The following is a 23,521-nucleotide window of genomic DNA, read 5'->3' as shown; positions in this document are numbered from 1 at the left end:
TCCTCCCTGAGTGCTGGTAGCCCAGGGGAAGCCAGGCTGTGAGCCCAGAACTTGCCCTAACCAGCATCTCTCAGAATGCCCACATTCCAGAACAGGCACCATATCCTCTCCCTTCTCTTTCACCCCACACCAGCATGGCCCCTTAGGTTTACAAACTATCATCACACTGTTGCCTGTATCATCTAAGCTCCCCAAAGAGCAACACATTAATATTATTCCCATTTTCCAGAGGAGTAAATTAAGATTCACTTGGAGCACATGAGTAGCCCAAACTCAAGATGCTAGAAATGCACTGAGAACTCAGTTCTTTTCAGTCTATAGGCTAGACCATGAGATGCTCCGAACAGAGGCCAAAGTGGCCTGTTCACTTAGTCATCTATTTGTTCAATAAACATTCATTCAGCACCAACTTCATATTCAGGACTGGAATCAGCGTTGGATGTACAGAGGCTGATAAGATCTTTCTCTCTCAAAAGGGCCAAATAAATAAGTAACTACTCTGTGATGTCAAGTGTAATGAGTGTACCAAATGCTGTAGGAGGTCAGGGAAGGAGCAATTAGTTACTATGAATCTGGGGAGGCTTCCCAGAGGAGGCAATTGTGAGACAGAACTTGAATGATGCTTTCATCATCACTGATGAGTGGGAATTGATCTATTCCTCAGTGACTGAAAAGTCAGGTTCCTGAGCCTCACTGCTACACTGTACTTTAGAATTTCTGGGGAACTGTGTTAGAAATACCCATTCTTAAGCCTCATCCCAGACCTTCTGAGTCTGAATTTAAAGTGCTAGTACCCAGAGGCACTTGAGTTTTCTCCTAGCCCCCCAGGTTTTCATCAGACTGTATGTATTTGAGGCCTGCTGTCCAAGGCACAGATATTGGCACTTTTTTTCTTAGGAGCATTATTCATTTTAAGAAAAACTAAATCCAGTAGAAAAACAAAGCCAGAAACCCCAGGGATAAACCCCATGCCCATTTATCCTACCACAATTAGTCTGATTCCCTCCTTTGTGTTTGAAAAACATTATCTCGGTACATTAGGAAAGTGCTTCCTCCACTCCCATTAATAATGCCCAACATGTTAGAAAAGCCTGGAGCTCCGGGAACTTCTTGTGTCTATCTGGGAGAAAGTCGGCCTGAGAGACGTGAGGCAGGGAGGGAGGGCAGGCTATACCTTCCTGATAGTTTTTAAGAAAGGGAGAAAACATTCCATGATAAAGAGCATGGAGCTAGACCACCTGTGTTCAATTTCTGCCTCTGCTACTTCTGAGCTGTGTGACTACAAATTCCTTAATTTCTCTGGTCTCAGTTTCTTCATCCATAAAATGGGGATGACAATAATATCCATCCCATAGGCTGTGTGAGGATTAACAGAATTCACATATGTTAAAGGTCTTAGAATTGTGCCTGTCAGTTTTAATACATTTTACATAACTAATTGCTTTCATTATATTACCATAGAGCTTGGAGGTGAAAGTTGGGGGTGGGAGGCTGGCCATTGCCAAGACTGGGGCAGCTCTTAAACCAACAGGAGGCATCTTCTCAGACTAACTGCTTTCATTCAGCAAGTTCTGCCTGAAAACCAGCTATGTTCATTTACTGTACTAGGCACTGGAAATAGACCAGTGAGTGAGACACAGTGCCTGCCCTCAAGAGGGGCCAGGTTTCAAGAAACGAGCAAACCATTGCATCATCTGCCTCTCTGAGTGGCAGGGACCTGCCTGGGGGGCAGGGTCCTGTGTGCTTTCAAACAACAAAGCAAGATGTCCCACGGCCTGGCTTCATCACAAGCTTATCTGTGATGTCCAGCCTAGAACACAGGAAGGGGGCAGGAGAGGAAAAGAATGCCCAGGCACCAACTGAAGATCTTCCTGTGGAGTAGAGTCACCCCCATGTACCTAGACACATGTCCCGGCGCCGGGGAAGAGTAGGACCAATCCTGCAGCTCTATCTGCCCAGAAAAGAATTTCTCTGCACTACTGACACTTTGGGGCAGGAGAATGCTTTGTCTGGGAGGCTGTCCTGGGCATTTGCAGGATGTTCAGCAGCATCCATCTACCCACTAGATGCCAGTAGCATCCACTCTCCCACGGCACCACAACCAAAAATACCTGTAGAAAAATGCCCAGTGGGGGCCAAACCACTCTGGGCTGAGAACCACCGTTTTAGAATCGGAGCCCCTCTGCCCAAGAGAACCCCCTCCCCCAGCCAGTTAGCACTCAGAGCTGCCTGACTTCTAGAAGGAAAGGCCTAAGGGATCTCGCTTCCCAAAACCAGCACAGTCTAAGCCAGGGTTGGCCCTGGGAATGGTGAACTTCTAGCCTCCCCAGGCTACCACTTCAATATGGTGGGACTTGGCTGGGCCTAGACTGAGTTTAAAATCCGGCCAGTCCAAGAGGTAGTACAACCATCAGATATGACCAGAGTGGGAGTACCTTTTCCTGCTTCTTCAGGTTTCCTCTGCGGTGATTAGAAAGTTCTGATTATAATCACAATAAAGAACAGAAAAGAGAAAAAGGAAAAAAAAGTGCTTTCCTGGCGTGATCCACGAGATGGAGTACCCCGGGGGTCATGGTGTGTCAGCCAAAGAGAGGACATTGAGGTTGGAAAATCCTGATGCTGTCACTTCCCAGACAGAAGGCCTCAGGCAAGGGACTTCATCTCTCTGAGTATCAGTTTCTACATCTGTGAAATGGGCAGATAGGAACACCTATGACTTTGTGAAGTTGGGAAGACTGAACAAGATGATGTTCAAGGAAGCATTTCAGACCATGCTTGCGGTCTGAAATGGGAGTTTCTCAGTGCAGGCTAGCTCTAACTAACCCTCCCCCCCCCCCGCCCAACCCCACCACCTCTGCTTTATAGAAGAAAACACTGAGGTGCATGGAGAGGGGTGACCCGCCCAATGCCACATAGCTGGACTCCACTGCAGATCTGCTTTGGACCATTTCTGAAGCCAAGAGCAGGAAATAACTTTCCTTCTCTGGCCTGAGTTGCTTCATCTGTGAAATGGGTAGAGAGAAGGGAGGGACAGATTGGATAATATCAGGAGGCTTACCTGGCCTTGTGAATGAAATCAATGTTCTGTTGGGATACCTGGCTGGCTCAGTTGGAGGGGCATGGGACTCTTGATCTCAGGCTCGTGAGTTCAAGCCCCACGCTGCACGTAGAGATTACTTAAATAAATAAATATTAAAAAATTAAAGAATGTTCCATTAATGATACCAACTAACAGCTACCTAGTATTTACAGGCACCTTATATACTTTGTATCATAATCTAGAGAATAGCAAGTTAAAGATGAGGGAAACGAAGCCTCATATATCTGATAAGGAAGTAATAATCTAGAAAATATAAAGAACTCCTACAAATCAACAACAACAACAACAAAAGGCAAATAACCCAACTAAACAAATGAGCAAAGACTCTGAATGGAGATCTTTCTCCAAAGATCTATGAATGGTCAATAAGCATATGAAAAAATGCCCAACATCATTAGCCATCAAAGACATGCAGATCAAAACCACAATGAAATATCACTACACACTCACTAGCAAGGCTAAAATAAAAAAGACAAATAGGTGCTGTCGAGGATGTGGAGAAATTAGGATCTTCATACATATTGACGAGATTGTAAAATAGTGCAGTCTCTTTGAAAAATAGGCAATTCCTCAAAAAATTAAACACAGTTACATATGACACAAATTCTACTCCTAAGTGTATACATATAGATGCATAATATATATTTATGTATATTATGTATATATATTATTCCCATAGAGTATGATTCCCATAATATTCCCAAGAGAAATAAAAACAAAATTCACCCCAAAACTTGTTCACAGCAGCATTATTCATAATAGCCCAAATGTGGAAACAACCCAAATGTCCATCCACAAAATGTGGTGCATCCACACAATGGAATACTACTCAGCCACAAGGAATGAAATTCTGACATACGCCACAACATGAATGACACCTTAAAAACATTATGCTCCGTGAAAAAGTGAAAGTGAAAGAAGCCAGATACCACGAAAAACCACATATTATATGGTTCCATTTATGGGAAATGTCCAGAATGGGCAAATTCACAGAGACGGAAAGTGGATTAGCAGTTGCCAGGGGCCGGAAGGTGAGCTGGGGTGAGGGAGGAAATGGGGAGTAGCTGTAATGGGTAGGAGTTTTTTTGCAGGGTGATAAGAATGCTTTAAAATTAGATCATGGTGATAGTTGCACGTCTCTGTAAACACACTGATCACATTAAATGTGCACTTTAAATGGATGAAGCTTATGGTATGTGAACTATGTCTTAATAAGGCTATTAAAAAGAAAAAGTAACTGAGGTCTAGGGAGGGTACCAGTGTGTACCTTTGGAGAAAAAGCACAGAGAGCTGGAGGGAGGTCGCACAGAAACTGTAAAGGAGATATGATAGTTGACCAATACCATCCATTTCAGGCACCTAGGTGGGAAATAAGGGACCTAGGATTTGAAACCAGGTCTGTTCCCAAAGTCCATGACCTTGGCACCCTCTTTAGGAGGGATGTGCCCGTAGACTAGGTTGGGGAATGGACCAAATATATAGGCCCCCAGGAGGGAAGACGACAACCTGGACCCAGAAGGAAAGGAGGACAGCACCCAGAGGCCACAGTCTGGGGAGGACATGAACCTGAACCCCGTGGGAGAAAAGAGGATGAAGTATGTACGAGGCAAAGGGCTGTGTGCTGAAGGAAGATGACAGGGGCAGGTGGACAGCACCTCCTCCCTCCGAGGCCTGGGTCCTAATGCAATCCAGCCACCTCTTCCTGGCTGCTGGAAGCTCTGATGTGGTCATGGAGGGGCAGAGATAACAGAGATGCCTGCAGGAAGCAGATGTGTCTGAAAGAAACCCCACAGAGGGAACTCTTTTGGATAAACCTCTTCAGAGGGAGGCTGAATTGCCGCAGGGACAGGCTGACTCCTGTCTCTATCTGTGCCAACTGAGAAGCTGCTGTGTTTAAAGGGAGGCCATAAACAGCTCACAAATCCCAGGTGACTGCGACCTGTTCTACTTAGTCACCCAGCATGAAGGGTCTGCTCTCTGAGCAACTTAGCAGGCAAAGTGAATTGATTCAATCAAACATAAATTCTGCACTTTTCATGCCCGTGATGCACCTGGATGGCGCTGTGTTGGACACTGGGGTGGAGGGGAGTGGGTGGAGGTGTTAAAAGGAATTCAACAAGGTCTCCACCCTCAAGGAGCTCATCATCAAGTAGGGGAGACAGACACACAGCAGGAATCACAACCCAGGGTGGTAAGTGTCATGATGAGAGTTAATGACGGGAGCACAGAGCTCAGAGGGACTGCTCCCTCATCCTGGAGGAACTAGGGATAATTCACAAATGAGGTTATATTGGAATTGGGTTTTGAAGGATCAATAGGAGTTCACCAGCAAAGACTGAGGGAAGTGCTATTTCAAAGTTACTCAGCTGATGAGTAGCAGGACTGCGTTGTACTTGACTCCAGGTTGTGCTCCGGAGTATATAACACTATCTTGACACTCCCATCAGATTAATCTCCCACATTACAACCCTAATTTTAAAAAAGTATAAGAGAGATTATCCCCTTTGGAGTTGGTCCAGTTTGAATCCTGGCTTCGCCCCTCATGAACAGGATGACCTTGTGCCTAGCTGAAAGTAAGCACTCAATATTCATTCATTTCTTTTCCCCTTTTCTTACTTGGCTATGGGCTTATCCTGCATAGTCCCTGAGCCAACTTAAGACACTGGACTCCTTCAGGTTCACCAGTAGGTGGCACCTGGAACTGTAACCAGAGGCCTGCAATGCATATTCTAGCGTGGTGGGGTGAGAATCACAGCGCCTGAGTACCTCTCTAACCCTCAGGCCCACCACCCTACCGTGCTGGCCTGGAAAAATGCTTTCAACACACAGGGGTGTTGGTGTTTGGGGGTATCTCCTATGGAGCATCTGGAAGTGGAGGCGGTGTTCTGAGTTATCACAGTAATTTGGAGGGCACAGCTGGCATTTCGTGGGCAGTGGCCATGATGACCCATGCAACAAGCACCATCCTTTGTCCTGCCTACCTTTCAAACGTTCCCTGGACTCCATGTAGACAGAAGCACATGATATAATCATCTAAATCCAGAACCCCTACCTCCATGCATATACACATGCGAGAACCCCTACTTCCGTGTACGTACACATGCAAGAACTCATACACACGCAAGAACTCACGTACATACACACACATGGTTTTGATCTGCTCTGAATTGTCTAATATTGCTCTGATCTTGTGAACTGAGGGGAGGTGATACATTCTGAAATTGAAGGAGCTTGACCATGGGTTAAATCAGTTGGTGACATTTGATCTGCCAATTCAACACACCTACATCCACCTGTATTTGTAGCTCTGCATTTCCCTGATTCTAGAAGTGGCTGCGGGCTTCTGTCTGCTTCAGAAAATCTTCAAGTGTGGGCATGCCCGAGGTTTACGTAGTGAAACCTGTATTATTATTACATTATAAATGGTTTTCCTTTCATTTCTCCTTTACCATAAGATTAGTTTCTACTAATTACATTAGTAGTACATTACATTCTATGAATTACATTCTGGTAATTACGTTCTTGCAGTTACTACTATTATTCTTACTATTATTTGTAGATAGGTTGTTTGATCTATGTTCAAACTGCATTTCAGGATGATAAAGAGGGCATCACAAACTTTTGGTAATAAAAGGGAGCATTGGGGGGCACGTGGGTGGCTCAGTCGGTTGAGCGGCTGCCTTCAGCTCAGGTCGTGATCCCAGGGTCCTGGGATTGAGTCCTGCATCAGGCTCCCTGCTGATCAGGGAGCCTGCTTCTCCCTCTTCCTCTGCCTTCGGCTCAGGTCATGATCTCAGGGTCCTGGGATCGAGTCCCGCATCGGGTTCTCTGCTCAGCGGGGAGCCTGCTTCCCTCTCTCTCTCTCTCTCTGCCTGCCTCTCTGTCTACTTGTGATCTCTCTCTGTCAAATAAATAAAAAAATATATATATTTTTTTTAAAAAGTGGGGGGAGAATTGGGCCTGAGGGATTCAGAACCACTGGTCTAGTCCATACAACTGGGAATCTTTCCCATTTCTTTGAGATGACGGATAGTAGAGCCGAAGGATAGGAGCCAGGCTTTGGGAGCCAGAAAAACTTAATTTGAAACCCAGCTCTACTGCTCACAATTATACGACCTGGAGGGATTTGTATAATCCTGCTGATCCTTAGCTTCCTTGTCTGCAAAATGGGGATAAAATAGCCACCTCACAGGGTTGTAGTGAGGGTTCAATAAGGTTGACTGCGGAAGGGCACAAATTAAGTGCTCAGGAACAACAGGAACTGATTTACCATTATGTCCTTGTTGCTGTTTCTCCATGGAATCCTCCCCAGCTTAGAACACTGAGCTGTGACCAGGCCTTAGTGTTTCAACCACACCAGCCACTTCCAGCCTGGCTCAGCATCCCGATCTCCAGAATCTGAGAGAGATCCATATAAACCATGAAACCAAGACACCCCTGTTGGGACCATGTGAATCAGGCCTGATTCACTACTGAATGCTGCCCTGGGTGGTGTGGGTGGAGTGTGTTCTATTGTCCAAAGCTCCTCCAGTCACTGCACTGGTTTTGAGCTCATCTTCCCCACTTTTCCCACCACTGCTGGGGCCCTGGCATGCCCTGCAGTGAGTCTGTAGGCTGTGGGGACCTGCCAGGAACCGCCTCCCAGGTTCTGGCTCTGGCTCCTGAGCCTCCAGGATCAGCCAGGCCCCTCTGCACCAGACCCATGCCAGCCTCAGAGTGCTGGAGACAGCTGTGGTCCCTCCCATGGTTAGGCATCCATGGAGCCCTCAGCTGGTTCTACATAAGCCACCAAGTGACAGTTCATGGCATACAGACTCTGGAATGGGCCCTGGGAGCTGGCTTTTCTTATCATTCTGGTGGCTCTCTGAACTTTGCTCTCGATTCCTCACAGTAATCCCAGTTTTCATCTCCTGCTCTCAGAAACCGCAGGCAGCCCTTGAACCACGCATTTGGCCATCAGCGGGAACTGGTTCCTTCCCCCAAGGCAATGGGAACCCGCAGAGTTGTCAGAACGGAGAGGTCCCCTCCCAGCCTCAGAAGACTCAGAGCCATCTCTTTACACCTCCTCTCTTTGGCTGAGTCATTAGGAATTCAGAGAAGGTGGAATGCCTGAGTGGCTAACGGCATTAAGCATCTTCCTTCAGCTCAGGTCATGATCCCAGGGTCCTGGGATCAAGCCCCACATGGGGCTCCCTGCTCCGCTTCTCCCTCTTCCACTCACCCTGCTTGTGTTCCCTCTCTCACTTTGTCTCTCTCTGTCAAATAAATAAATAAAAATCTTAAAAGCACCTGCTTAAAACAAAAAAAAAAAAAAAAAAAAAAAAGGAATTCAGAGAAGGTGATGAAGGAAATCTGGTCTTGATCAAGTGTCATCTGAGAGGACCAAGATAAGAAGTTCATGGTCTAGCTGGGAGGAGCTGGTCATGTAACAGATAACTATAGTTAAATGTGGTACATGTTGAGTATGACATTCACTCTAAAGGCCATCTCACGGGGAAATGGGCAACTAATTCTGCCTAGGCAAGGTGGGAAGCCTTCTGAGAGACGTTAACATTGGAATGGGGTATTGAGGGATGAGGAGGAGTTCTCTAAGTCTTGGGCTAGACTCACAAGTCTCACCTCATTCTGCTAGCCCTACAACTCTGGCATGGTTAGCCCATGCCTTTCTTCCTGAGTCATAACCATGGGGGAAGAGGCAGTGGAGAAGGAACTGAGAATGAAACACAACTCTACACCCAGAATGATCCATATTTAGACAGAATTCTGGTTCAGAGATATTGGCTTCCCCAGACTGTCCCCAAAACACAAAAATCCCAGAGTCCCACAGAGCACAATTTCCTAAGAAAGTCCTGTATGTTATGTAAAAAATGTGACTCCAAAATCAAATAAATTTCAGAAACCTTAAGTTAAGCAAAGTCAAGCAGATTCTACTGCAGGATTTCTCAGAGCCTTTAAAGGTAAAATAATAAGACAGTAATAATTTATAAATTTAAAATAATTTTTTATGAATAATTTAATACCATTACAAATATAATAATTTAACAGCTATCCTTTGTTTAATGTTTCCTAATGTGCAAGACAGTGCTATGCATGCATTATGTCATGAATGTTCATGGTAACTTTATGTCATCGGTACTGCTATTATTTCCATTTTGCAGACAAGACTGAATCAACCCATGAAGTGAAGTTCACTGCCCAAGATCACAGTAAACAGTGAAGCTGAGAGTCAAAGCCAGGATCTGTCTGACCTGAAGTCCTCATGCTTTAATGGGCACTGTGAATCCCTAAGAAGGGGATAGGACATGCAGCATTCCTAGACTTAAGCAGCCATGGAAACTTCTTCTAGTCAGGGTTCCACAGAGTAACTTTGGGAAACACTGTTCTTTCTTCCTACCAAGATGCAGTAAAGGTAACAGAAGGACCTCTGAGGCTCTGTTTCTCTCTCTTCTTCTCCCGTCTCAGCTGGGCCCAGGGGTCCACAGTCCTCAGCAGGCCCTTCTATGTTCACCCAGGGGCCAGTGTGAGAATCCAGAGGAGTTCCCTGGGGAAGCCAAGAGTCCAGCCAGCAGTTCCTAAACTGTCCAGCTCTAAATAGATGACCTCATTGGGTACAGATCACACACAGAGGGTTCCAAATTTTATTCTCAGCTAGTTCTAAGTGACTGCTTCAAACTTAGCAGCCACTTCTGTCTCCAGCAGACTAGATAGGTTATGAACTCAGAATTCTTGTGTCATTACCCACTTAGCAGGACAAAGTATGGGCCCCTGAAAGCTGGTGCAGCGTCACCAAATGGGGCCACTGGCTAGAATCAGGCCTGATCTTTTCTCATTTGGACCCTGACATCAGTCTCCAGACCCTTCTTGCCAATTCCTTGCTGCTGGCAGAGTGGTCTTTCAGTCAGCTATATTCTGCCACTCCCTTCCTTGGAACTCCCCGATGTCTCCCTAGTGCTCTGATAAAAGTCCAAACCACTTGGCCTGATTTTCAAGGTCCTGGGAGATGTGGCAGACTCTGTAGCCTTTGTCCTTTTCTCAAGAGAACACATGGATGAACAAAGGGGCTATAAAAGTGACATGCACAAGGTCTAGGTACCCTGTCCCCGAAGACAGACATATCTCACAGAAGGAGCCAAGTAAGTAACACCCGCCACATCTCCTGTCCACGTATCTTTTATTTTGGACACTCTTTTTAATAAGGAACAAAGGACAACTTTCTACTTAACAAATAAGTAAGAAAGTTGTATTGATATATCCCACTTGATCCTGCTTGAGACCGGCAAGAGACCCCAGGGAGGTGGTCAAAGAGATTCAGACATGTCCCCTTGGAGGGCAGTCCCCAAACTGGGGCAATGGCCTCTTAGTCCTCATCTAAGACCAAGCCACATGCCTATTCCAGGTCCTGCGCTGGTTGAAGAGCAGCAAGAGCTGGAGGCTGAGCAGGTGAGGTCCAGATGCTTCCAGGTGCGGCATCACCTCATTTTGTCAGGTGTGTATGTCATCGTGTTCAAAGGCAGATTCTGATTCTGCAAGTCTGGGGTAGGGCCTGCGGCTCTGCCTTCCTAACAAGCTCCCAAGTTATGTTGTTGCTGCTGGTCCTAGGACCACTCCACGGAGGACAAGTTTCTGGAGAATAAATGGGCCATGCAAACCCTTCCACCCACCCACTGGGCTACCTGGCGACCCTGAATCTTTCACTCATTGTGATGAGGAGATTCTAGATTAAATCAAGGGAGGCAATCCCTAACGATCCTGTTTCTCTCTCTAGGCGTGTCCATCTCCAACCAACTCCCTGCCTGTAAGCTTTATTTTATGCTCTGGCAAAACCTAATTCTTTACAGTTTCCTGCACACACCATGCCATTTAGCTGGAATGCTATTTTGTTCTGCTGAGACCACAACTTCTGCCTGTAAGCTCATTTTATCTCATTTTGCTGAATTTCATCCGACTCATCTTTGAAAACTAGGCGGGCACACCCTTAGGCTGAGCTAAGTACTCCCACCTAACCCTGCCAACGTCTGTGCAGCTGTGAGCCTTGCGTCCATCTAGACCATGGCATATATGGTCTTACTACACCGAGACTGAGTGGATATATGTCTGCCTTCCCCACCATGCTGCGAGTTCAAAAGCATGGGTCAGGCCTTGTCCCCTTTGTCTCTCCAGTGCCTAGCACAGAGCCTGGCACATAGGAGGCGTGTGATAAACGTCTGGTACTCTGATCCAAAGCTGGTAACATCTCCTCCAAGAAAAGAGTTCAGCAGATTCTTTCCATCTTGAAGAGAAAAGACTTAATATTATAAACAAAGTGTGTTTTGGGGTTTTTGTTTTTTTCCTGCTTCCTTGCCTGCTCCTGAATTTAAAGAAAGGTGTGAAGTGAAAATAATGGTAATGCAGTTTGCAGTTGCTTTGCCTGGGTTAAATCATTGAGTCCTGTGAGGCAGATCCACCTATCAGACCCCCTTGGACAGATAAGAAAACTGGGACTCCCAGAGGTCGCTGACCTGTCATGGAGTGTGCAAGTGGGGATTCTAAGTTTTGTGTGACTCCAAGCTCTGGGGTCCTTCTTCTGAGTTCCTCCAAAGCTGCAGGGCTTGAAGTGTGCATTCTAAATAGGGGAGAGGAGGCCTAACAGTGTGCACATGCTGGGGGAGGAGGAGGCAGTAGGCGTTGGGGATGGAGATCCAGAGGGCTGGGGTATGGAGAAGTGGGAAGGGGACCCTTTCCTTGAGACAAGTGTCAAAGGGATCTAACTATTAAAGGGCACCTGGATAGGGGGATTAGGTCTCCAAATGGAGCTGTTCTTGCTGCAAGACAGTGAGCAACTCATTTTTTATATCAATTCACAGACACAGCCAGAAGGGTTGTCAGCTTTGACTTGATAGAGGTACAGTAGGGAGGTTGTTTCAAAGGGCAAGACAATGAATGTACTGCCTCTTGAAAGGGTGGAAAGAACACAGGTGGATAAGGGATTCCAGAATGAGTCACATCCGGCTTCGGCCTGTCCAAGCCTTGGGGGGCCTGGGAGGTGGCTGTGAGTTGGCCCCACAGGTGGTGCCCTGTGTCCCACACTCCCTACAGGAACAAAGCCTCCGGATGAGCCCAGCTAGCCTTTGTCTCCCCCATCACGGCCTGGCCTCCCACCCCCCACTCTGTTTCTCTGAGCCATCTCTGCTATAATGAGCTGGCTGAGGTGGGCCAGAGGGTGAGCAAGGGAATGATGTCCCCTCCCCCTGGACCTTTTCTAGGCCTCTCCTACTCCCCCACCTCTTGGTTTCCATGACAGCATCTGGCAATGAGGCATCTACTTCGAAATGCTAGCAAGGATGCTGGGCAGGAGCCACAGAGACACAGGCCTGGGGGTGACAGAGGAGAGGTCTTAGCTGTTGAGTACCTACTCTGTGTGGGTCCTGTCCAAGACTTGACACCCAGCCCCTCCCTACAGCTCACCTCAACAAAGCAAGGAACCTGGTATTGTCCTATTTCATAGTTAAGGAAACTGACACACAGAGAGGGTAAACAACATCCTCAGGATCACACGGAGCAGAGCCAAGATTCAAACTTAGACTTCTGGAGGCCCCAGGTCCAGGCCTTTAATCACTATATCACTCTGCCCCTTGGCCACAGGTCAAGTCCTGAAGTCTGACACTTGCCACAGGCCCCTGGATGAATCCCTTCACCTCTCTGAGACTCTAGAATGGGATCGGTGAGTTCCATTGCTCCAAGGGACTGTGAGGACAGAAATAAGTTAGGGCAAGCCCCAGGCTCTTGTTTGGATTTCAGTAAAGGGGTCTGTGCTCCATTTCCAACTGGAAAGGTCCCAACCCCAGGGTTCTGGGCAGAGCAGAGCCACGGCTACCCAAAATCCACCAGAAGCAGTCCAACCCAGAGGTGTCCCTTGTATGCTGCCCCACCTCCTGTGTTCCTAACAATAATGGCCTTCGTTTACTGGGCACCCCCTGACCTGCTAGGGTCCTCACAATGACCCCAGGAGGGAGGCACAGTTATTATTCTCTTGTTGCAGATCAGGAAACTCATTGGTGGCACCCAAAGTAAGCCCCTCAGGCAGGAGGCACCCTTTGCGTCTGCCCGGATAACCGGGTAACCAGACTGATTATGCTCAGTTCTTCAAAATAGGCCTGGGAGCTTATCACACCTCATCGCATCCACACTATACCCTGGACTAGGCCACCACTGCCTCCTGCTTGAAAGACGGCAGTAGCCTCCCTGGAGTCATTCTGCCACCACTCTTCCCTCCCTACAGTGTATCTCCCACACAGCAGCCAGGGTGATGCTCTCTATTGCACATTTGATCACGTCATTGGAGGCTCCCAATGTCCTCTGAACAAAAGCCAGGTCCTCACAATGGCTATCGAGGCCTCGCCTGCCTGACCCCATGACTCTGACTCGATCCCCTACACTTGCCCTTGCACACTCTGCTCACTCTGCACACTCTGCTCTAGCCACGCAGGTTTCCTTCCTCTTTCTAGAACATTCCAGACCAACTCCAGCTCAGGGCCTTGCTGCTTCCTTTGCCCAGAAGGTTTTTCCCTTATGCTCCAGTTCCTCACTTGATTCATATGCTACCCTGCCTACCCACGTGAATGAACACCCCCAATTTTCCCACCCTGCTTATCATTTACCACTCTTCATCACGGCATTTTATATTCACTTGTTGACATATCTCCCACCTGTCCCCCTACTAGAGAATAAGCGCTAAGAAGGCAGCACCTTTCATCTTGTTCATGCCTGTATCTTAGCCCCCAGAACAGTCCTAGACAGTCATTCATGGGTTATCTGTGGGGTGGCCTGGGGCAAAGTTTCTGTACAACCAGAAACAAGCTAACCCCAACTATAAATCTGACTCTTGAAATGCAGAATGTGAAACATACAGAACAGCCGCAGTTGGTAGAAATCAGGGACAAACATCCAAAGCCATGAGGTCACAGAAACAACGACACACAGAGGTCATAATTGAGCCAGCAGGATCCCGGAAGCAGCACAGAGGCTCGTCTGGGTAGACATCTTTGCCTGCTTTGTCTGCTGAGTGTCCCAAGTGCCTAGAGGAGGGCCTGGTAGACAGTAGATGCTCAATAAATGTTTGTTGAATGAATTAAAGGTGCCGTGGAGCAAAAAGAAGAACCAGCTGGCATCAGCAGGAATAGTCAAAGCTGAGGAGCAGGTTGCTGAGGCCCTTCACTGTCCCTGTCCTAGAAAGGGGAACGGAGGAACACTGGATCTGCATGACCCTCCAGTTCCCTGTGGGGCCTGACACTGTCACTTGACAGCCACGACACTATTTTTTGTCTTTCTCACATTCCATTATATGCGGATCATACACCCCAGGGTGCATCTCGAGTCCAGTCGCTATAGCCCTAAATAACTAACAGGGAAGGCTTCCTGGAAGAGTCACCACGGAAGGGGGAACCCAGAACAATCATTCCCCTGCCTCCTTTTCTTTCTTTCTTTCCTTCCTTCTTTCTTTCTTTCTTAACAGTGGCACTGAGATATAATCTACAAATCATAAGATTCCCTCACTTTGCACTTTGTTATGTATATTTTATCACAATAAAAAAGAAATCCCTAGAAAAAAATTCACTTGTTTGACGTGTACAATTAAGAGGGAACAGGGGAAGTGGGAGGTATGATGGCAGCAAAGTCATGGTGATGAGGAGCCACGAGGAGTGTCCGGGGAAGGGTGAGTTGTCCAGCGTGGATGGGGACCAATGCGCAGAGTCCGTGGATGGAACTCTGGCCTGGAGTCTAGATTTGATGTGGGAAGTCTCAGAAAGAGAACGGTCTGTGCAAAGCCAGCGGTGGTGCCCACGGAGGCCACAAGACCTGGGTTCTAGAGCCAGCTCTGTCATTATAGGAGGTGTGACCCTGAGCCAGTCCCCCTCCCTCTGCCAGGCCCACATTCCTCCTTTGAAGGAGAGACCTTCGTAGCTCTAATGTCCCCTAAACAACGTGGGAAAGAAGACGGGCTGGGAGCCAGATCTGGCTGTGGATCCCAGTTCCTCCACTTTCTGACTGTGTGATCCTGGGCTCCTCATCATTAAAACAGGGACAACAACAGTCCTGACCTCATGAGACTATTTAGAGGGCCAGATGAGCTGACAATATAAAGTGCTCAGCACGACGTCAGACACATAGTAGATGCTCAGTGCGTGCCATTATTACCAGTGCCTTGTGTTAGGTGATGCCAGTGATGTGTGAGGGCAATGCTGTAAGGGAACAAGCTAGAAGTTGAGATCTGCCCCCTACTGCACTATTTACAAAGTAACATTTAGTGCACAGATACACACAGAGCTCTGTGTCTGGGATGAAAGGGAGTAAGATGCATTCACCAGGAAAACGCTTGGTTTCCCCTAGCGACCAAGGACGCAGAGAGCCCTGGGTGTTCGGAACTGGCATTGTTGAGCTCGCCATTAGAGAACTCAGCACTGATGGGGCAACTTGGGTGTCCAAACCCTGCGCATCTGAATCCCTGTCCCTCACTCAAGCTCCCTGCTTCAATCTGCAGAGCCAAATGCCCCGCTTGAGTTTTCTTCCCTATTTGCCTGCCTGCTTTTCCAGCTTGTAACAGAAAGGAAAGAGTAAAATCTCTTGGTATCAGTGAGCTCTCCATACAGGGAATCCAGGGTTTAGTGCTGTGACTGACTCTTGCCACCCACCCTAGAACTCACATCTCGAAAGATCCACATTTCATATCTATAGAGGCATGAAATGAATGGAAGAATATATCCTGGGATGCCAAGGGAAGAGTCAGGATTGCCTGACTTTGAACGATTCCTAAAATTTTCTGAGCAATTAACTTTAGGGGCTTCATGGCACTAAGGAAAAAGGTCAGAAGATCTCTGTTCAAATGCCGGGTTGGCTAAACTAGCTGTTTAGCCAAGCTAAACCTTGGGCGAGTCACTCAGCCTTTCTGAGCCTCCTTTAACATTGCACTTTCCCAGCTGAGAACCTTACATCCTGTTTCACTGTGACTTGTCCAGTGTCTGTCTTCTCTGCCACCCTGTCAAGGCAATGGGTGTGTCTGCCTGTCCACTGCAGCGTCCCCAGCACACAGCAGGGGCACGATCCCCACAACAGACTCCAACTCCTGCTTTCCTTTTCTTCACCTGCCGCTGAACCCAGGCAGCCCTTGCCTGTTTAGGTTTGGCAAGGGCTCCATGGAGCTCTAAAACCATAAGTGAGGACTTCTTTTGCAGGAACTCTGGTCAAAAGACCAAAGTCAGCCTCCGACCAAGGACTGAACTGCCGTCTGTTTCTGTTGCCGCTTTGACACAGGAACTCCATAAAGGAAGCAGAGTCACATGGATGGTTTTGATTAAGTAGAGAAGCCGTAAATCCTCTACTCCCACAAAAACTGGAGTGATTTATACTAGGATCCAGATATCAGAACGCACAACACAATCTATGTCTATAGCCATTGATGGCAGAGGAAAGCAGGTATGGAGAAGGAAAGAGCTGATGTTTGTGGGCAAGAAGAGCTTTAGAAAAAAGACAGAGAAAACACACATTTCCATCTCTTGCGAAGTTTGGTGCAGTCTGGAGGTGGAAAGAGACTGGTAAAGCAGGTGTTTGTTTTACATTATGCTGAGGACACAGCCAGTCTGGGGGATCAGCGTACGAGTGACAGAAGGGCATGATTCCCCCCACGTAGATCACTTCCTTCTCTGTACCCACCCTCATTACATCTACTTTCCTTTTGTTTACATGACATTTCTTGGGCTCCCTACCTACCTTCCAACCTTAGTACTTTCTGTCCCTCCGTGGTCATACTCTATGATGTGGCCTGACCAGCCTACTTACTCTTCCCGAAGACTGTTCCTTCCCTCCCACCCACATGCCTTTGCTCACACTCTTCCCTCTGCCCAAAATGTTCTTCCTCTACGCCCCTATCCATCGAAAACTTCTATTTCAAAGCCCTGTTCAGATTGACTCTTTCACCCATGCATTCATTCAACAAATATTTTCTGAGGGCTTACTATGCCCCCCACACTGTGATGGGTACCAGGGATCTAATGGGAGAGCCAGCCACAGCCTGTGTCCTCAGGCTGCTTACAGCCATGAGCAGATAGATGGCTACAACAAGGAGTAATACGTGTGGTAGAGGTAAGACCGGGGGTACTGTGAGTCCAGAGAAGAGTTCTAGCCTAGCCTTTAAGGGGGCGGGCAGTGTTTAAGAAAGACTTCCTGGAAGAGGAGACTTCTGAATCTGAGTTCTGAAGAATGAGATGAAAGGAGAGAGAGGTTTATATTCACATATAAATGTATGTGAATATATACAGTTATGACCATGATGATGACCGCTTATTGAGTGCTGCTAGGAGCCAAGCACTGGGCTAAGCCCTCCTTTAGCCCTCTCAACCCTTTGGGAGTGAGCACTGCTCTCATTCCCATTGTTCTGACGAGAAGTCTGAAGCCCAGAGACACTAAGAATTTGCTCCTGGTTACACAGCTATCAAGGGGCAGAGCTGGGGTTCAAACTCAGCATGGCCCCAGAACCCACGCTCTGACTGGTACACTGTGCCATCCTACACTGTCAGAGCTATCCTGCCACATCCTCTTTTCTTAATGGCATGTTTACCGTGGACATCTTCCCAAGCTGTGATACTCCGGTTTCATTCTATTTAATGGCTATGGAGGATGCCACTGGATTTCGAGCAGGGAATTGACATGATCAGATTTGTGCCTGGCAAAGAGCCCTTGGTGGTGGGGTGGGGGAGCAGAGTGTTGTAGGGGTTCCTGGGGGGAGAGCAGGCCTAGCCCAGGCTGGAATAGGGGGGCTGCAGAGGGAGCTCGGCTTCGGGGAACAGGACAGGGCAGTGGGTTCAGCAGCTGTCAATACTAAGGGAGGGAGGAAAAGCAGAGGGGGAGGGTGGGACCCCCTTCTTTACTCTCACAGACCCAAGCATCTTTTCCCTTGGCCCCAACCTCACCCCTGTGTGTTCTCATTCATTCTCTCCCAGCATGCTCCAGCTGGCACTCCCAATTAAGAGTGAGTGATCATGAGTTTCAGTTCCGCTGAGACGTGCAGATGTGGTGCCTGTGGAATTCTTAATTCTTCGAATAATCTCCCCAGAAGGATCCTGTCTATTCTACCCAAAATGCGAGAAACAAGCAGAAAAACCCATGAGTTACCTGATGGCACTGCTTTAACACTGTTCTAAAGTAACGCCCCAGCCAGACTCACCACACTCAACCACCTGTCTGTCCCAACGCATCTGTTCCAAAATAGTGACAGTGTGTCCCATTCTTCCCACTGCCACCACCTCCTGTCCAAGTGACCACATTCCCTCATCTGGAGACTGTAATAGCCTCCTTACAGGTCTCTCCAGTTCCACGCTAGCATAAGTTCGTCAACATCTCAGACCTCAGTGTTCTTATTGATAAAATGGGCACACTCATTCTTATCTCACAGGACTGTGGAGGGAACTGGCCACATCATGAATGGAAAGCCCTGGCCTGGCGTGCTTTCCCCAACAGACGGCAGTTCTTTTCCCTGGTCAGCTGGATCGGGAGGCTCAGAAGGGCCACAGCTCTCCTTTTTTCAGAGTCTGCTGGTATACATAATGAGCAGGTGTCAGAGGCCCCCAGCTGTCCCTACCTCTGTGGAGGCTTCTTGTCCTATTTCCTTCCACACGTTTCCTTCCAGGTAATGGGAACTTCACTACCTTCATACCCCTGGCCTCCCCCACCTCCTCATTTGCTCATCTCCTGGGTCTGTGCCACGTGCCACATGTTTATGAGTGAGTTGCAGAGATGAAATAGGCAAGTATTACTCACTCCCTTCTCTGCTTCCCCTAGAAGCCAGCCTGCCTGCAGGAAGCATGTATCTGACTGGGCTCTCTACCAGGAAGGAGGCAGGGCTACGCCCCTGTGGGGCCCCACACTGCCTGCACCCAGGCAGGTGGGGACACTGTTCTGGCCTTCAGCCGTAACTGCCAGGGTTACTGCAATCAGTGCTAATGGTGACACATTGTTCTCCAGCTGTCCGGCTGAGCAGAACTCTCAGCTGGGCCAGAACGCAAGTCAGGCAAAGGAGTGCTATGTATCGCCCCCGCCTTCCAGCCCCAAAAGGAGAGAAGAGAAGGAGAAACCCTGTCCTCTGTCCCCAACTTGTTTATCGAGCTCCTCGGGGCCTCAGTCAAGCCTGGTGTTGGGTGCTGGGAGAACCAATCAATCCATAATGGACAAATATTGACTGCATCCTTGATATAATCATGATAAAGAACCCATCTTTGTTCAGTGCTTCTTACTACTCTTGAAATGCCTAAAAGCATTTTTGGGTGTGTGAATACTACAAAGTACCAGGTACATTCCCATCTCACCAGTGTCTGCTACCCTCCGCGGGATCAGGCATGCCCTTGTCTTTAAGACTCTAGCTGTGCCCTTACTTTCTTCCTCTAGTAAGTTTTTAATGCACACCTACTAGGTGCTCAGGGCTTACTAATGGAGTCATTGTGGGTATAGCAGTAAACCAGGCAGATGACATCCTTCCACCCCTGGGGCTGGAAGGCTGATGGGCACTAGGAAGAAAATCAGTAGAGAGGAACCGGATTGGAGTGGGGACAGGAAGCCAAACCAGGGTAGTCGGGGAAGGCCTCTCCAAAGAGGGGACTTCGGTGATGAGAAGATCAGTCACTGCAGGCTTAGGAGAAGAGGTGCTCCCTAATGCTGTGAGAAAAAAAATAATAATAATAATTATTATTATTCCTTTTTATAAATATGGAAACTGAGGCCAGGGAGATTGCAGTGCTTCCTCTGAGGCCAAGGAGGTAACTACTGATGGCATCAGGATGTGAAATCCCAAATACTGCCACTAAACCCACTATCTTTGGGTTCTGGTACCTTTTAAAAGAATCTTATCTTGGAGTGCTTCAGCTAAGTGGCATACAGCACGCCCTCAAGAAGCTTCCAGTGTGATCTGAGAAAATATCTTCATGCCAAAACCACCAATCACACAAGGAGGACCAGAAATTGATGCAGAGGATTGACACCATTTCAACTTTTAAAACCCAGTGGGGTTTGTTCTGGAACATGACAAAAATGACTCCTGATCTCTTAGGGGAGAAGAAATCCATCACATGTTTACTTACTAATTGGTTTATTTTATAAACATTTATGAGTTGCCAGACTCTGTGGTAAATCCTTTTCAAATATTAATTCTTTTGAAATTCATGACTTACTTATTACTCACAGCGATGCTGTAAGTCACTACAGTCAGTAACCCCGCTTTATACTTGAGGGGATCAAAGGAAAGATAGGTGGGATGATTTGCCCTGGACATACTCTGGTCAGTGGTGGGGCCAGAGTCCAGACCTGCATCATCTGGCCCTGGGATCTCTGCTCTGACCATAAGCTGAATTTACAAGTGTCACTTACCCTACTAAATTTATCTACACAACATTTTCTCTCTTTCTGTCTCACAGGAACTTGTTTTCAAGAGATTGTGATGACCTGATTTAAATCCAGAATTCACAGTTCCTCGCCTCCCCCCAGTTTGTTCTGGGGAGTCCATAGGAAGCACTTTGAAAAGCTACACCGCCCTTCCCCAGGGAGGCTGAAACTAGATCTACCAGAGGCCCACGTTGGGCCCACTGGGGTGGACCCACCATTCAGGCAGTTAGGTGCTGAGGACAGAGGAAAGAAAGTGAGGCTTCCGTCTCGGCCCAGGATCAACAGTCATGTTGGCAGACGTTTCAGACCACATGTGTGGGCTGGTGATAGACTATGTCTCACATAGGTCAGGCCGAGGGACAGCAGGATGAATTTATTTAATGATGATTTCCTCCAGAAATAGAGAAAAGTCTGTAAATAAACAAAGTTCTTAGAAGGAATAAGTTAAGCAAAAACTGCCTAGAAAAGTTTAAAAGGGAGGGGAAAAAAAAAGAAAAAAGAAAAGAAAATGAAGACAAAGGAAGATGTCTTTGCCAACTCTTACCACATCCAGTACAGAGCTAATCATAGGAGCATCGCGGTGCGGTCCCCACCACTCTCCTATGCCCAGCTGGCATCTGCCCTCTGCTTCCCACCACAATCCTGTCAGCTGGTCAGCTGCTGGAATCATCAGAAAGGTCAACATCAGAACACAGAGCCTGGGAAGAAACCTGCTAGTAATGACAAGGTTTCCAGCTCATCACCCTGAGGCCCAAGATGGGAGACTGTGACTGGTGTCCCCTGGAGTTGTGCATTGCTGTGGTTCTGCCTCTGACCATACGGAGTTTATTAGTGTCTGATACAGGTGCCATACGGGTGAGGAAGGGAAGAAAGTGGCCGTAAACTGGATGGGGGCAGCTGGTTAAAGATGTGAAAAGCAAATTAAGATGTACCTTTAATTTACACCCAAACTCAAATAGCTTAGAGAAGGATAATTCAGTGTGAAATTGGAAACCATTGAGATAATGATGACCCCAAACCTTGTTTTCCTAATGTGAATGATGGGGATAACAGTCACTAACTTATAGCATTGTTCTGGGGATTAAGAGAGATGATCCAAATTAGCATAGCACCTTGGTGCTTTGGGTAAAAGAAGGTGGAGGGAAGACTGGGCTGAGAGGTTTGCCCAGATCCAGCTACCCCAGTGGGACAGTGGGTGGGGGGAATCAGCCGGAGGGGTGTGGTCCCAGGTTCCAATCTGGGGACTCCAGGCAAACTGATATCACAGAGAGGGAAAGCCTCTCCTACCAACTGGAAGACAAATAGTCCGTGGAGGCAGGTCCCTCCATCTGTGGACACCACAGACTAATAATGCATGGTGAGCACACTGTTTGCAGCCATGGGAATTTTAGAAGCAGGAGGACACTCAGGTGGAGCTCATAGGCATCAGACTCTCACCCTGGGCTGAGCTCCCTTCATCCAGGATCCCTGGTTGCAAAAACCCTACCCAGTATCCAAGGCTGGGCTCTTCCTGCAGCACTCAGGAGAGCTGGGGTTCACAATCCCTGAACCCCTATCTGAGGCAGCCTGAACCTCTTGCTGTTAGGAAGTTCCACTTTGGACAGAGCTGAAACCAGCTGTCCTCCCCACCGTTTTCTTCAGCTTCTGTCCTCTGGGTCCTCACTGGTGAGTTCACCAAATATTCCACAAAAACAACACCCAGCTTACATAATCTCTTCTAGAGAACTGAAGAAGTGGGAACACTGCCCACCTCGTTTCACGAGGCCAGCATAACCTTGGTACCAAAGCCTGACAAGTAAGTACCAGAAAGAAAAATCACCAGCAGATCTCACTCATGAAAACATAACGTGCAAATCCTCAACAAAAAAAGTGAGCAGAAATCATCCAGCAATAAAGATACTACAGGATGACCCAAGTTGGGTTGATTTCAGAAATGAGAAAGTCAGTGTGCTTCACTGTGTTAACAGATGGAAAGAGGAAAATCATGTGACTATCTGAGCAGATGCAGAAAAAAACATCTGTCCTTTTTTTACAACCAAAAAGAAGAAGAAAGAGGAGGGGAAGAAGGGGTAGGAGGAGGAGAAAAGAAAGAAAAAGAGTAAGTGGCAAACATGAATTAGAAAGGGATTCCTTTAATCTGATAAAAAATTATCTACCAAAATCTTAGACTAAACATACCTAATTGTCAACTTGGACAGCTCCTCCATAATAACTACAAAAGGCAAGATGTCCACTATCGCCTTTTCAATTCACTCTTATACTGAAGTCTTAGGGCTATAAGGCAAGGAAAAAAGGGAAAAAAAAAGGAAAGGATTGGAAAGGAAGAAAAACTGTTATTTGCACTGCCTACAAATCTATACACATTGTTTCCAAAAGAATCTACAAATATACTTTTATAATAAGTAAGACAGCTTAGCAGGATTTCTAGATAAGAAATCAACATACAAAATGCAAACATATTTTTCCAAAATGTAAACAACGGAAGATGAAATATATATATATGTATGTATATAATTTATAATGTATGCAAGACATCAAATAAGTAGGAATATATCTAACAAAAGATGTGCAAGACCACCAAGGCAAAATTGGGAAACTATACAATAAGAAGTTAAAGATACCGTAAATAATGCAGAGAGATACCATGTTCATGAAAGACTAAATACTGCACTATATAGCCCCCAGTGGGGCAACAGAAAGCTCTCAGTATTAGGTAGCAGATCAGAGCAAACTCACTTATATTTTACTTCCTGCCGCTTCTAACTGTGACTCTGGGCATCCCACCAACTCCTCTGAACCTGTTTCCTCACCTGTAAAACAGAAAGAGCCATTCTCCCTAGTTGTCAGGGGTCAACAGATATGACAGCACTTTGTAGAGTGCTGTGTAAATACAGGGATTCTCATGACCCTTTGTTTGTCTGAGGGTGGGGAAAACGTTCTCACTCTGCAGACTCTGCTCATCAATTTGTCACCAAGCGCATTGCTGAGTGCTCATTCTGTGTGTAGCATTTCCTCACT

At 47.2% G+C, this 23,521-nt stretch overlaps 1 protein-coding gene across 2 annotated transcripts in view; it reads right to left on the bottom strand.

The window, feature by feature from the left end:
* HRH1 (histamine receptor H1) overlaps positions 1–23,521 on the bottom strand; it is an 80,944-nt gene that overhangs the window by 53,248 nt on the left and 4,175 nt on the right. Inside the window, exon 1 of one of the 2 annotated variants that reach the window (XM_045989808.1) lies at positions 3,059–3,112. The exons of the other annotated variant lie outside the window; for it this stretch is intronic. The gene's annotated coding sequence lies outside the window, so the exon portion shown is untranslated. Of the gene's footprint in view, positions 1–3,058; positions 3,113–23,521 lie in introns of those variants that run through there. 2 annotated transcript variants of the gene reach the window in all.

Source organism: Meles meles, chromosome 20 (assembly GCF_922984935.1).
Source record: "Meles meles chromosome 20, mMelMel3.1 paternal haplotype, whole genome shotgun sequence".
NCBI lineage: Eukaryota > Metazoa > Chordata > Mammalia > Carnivora > Mustelidae > Meles > Meles meles.
Note: the sequence above shows the minus strand (reverse complement) of the source record. Positions and strands in the feature narration are given on the sequence as shown.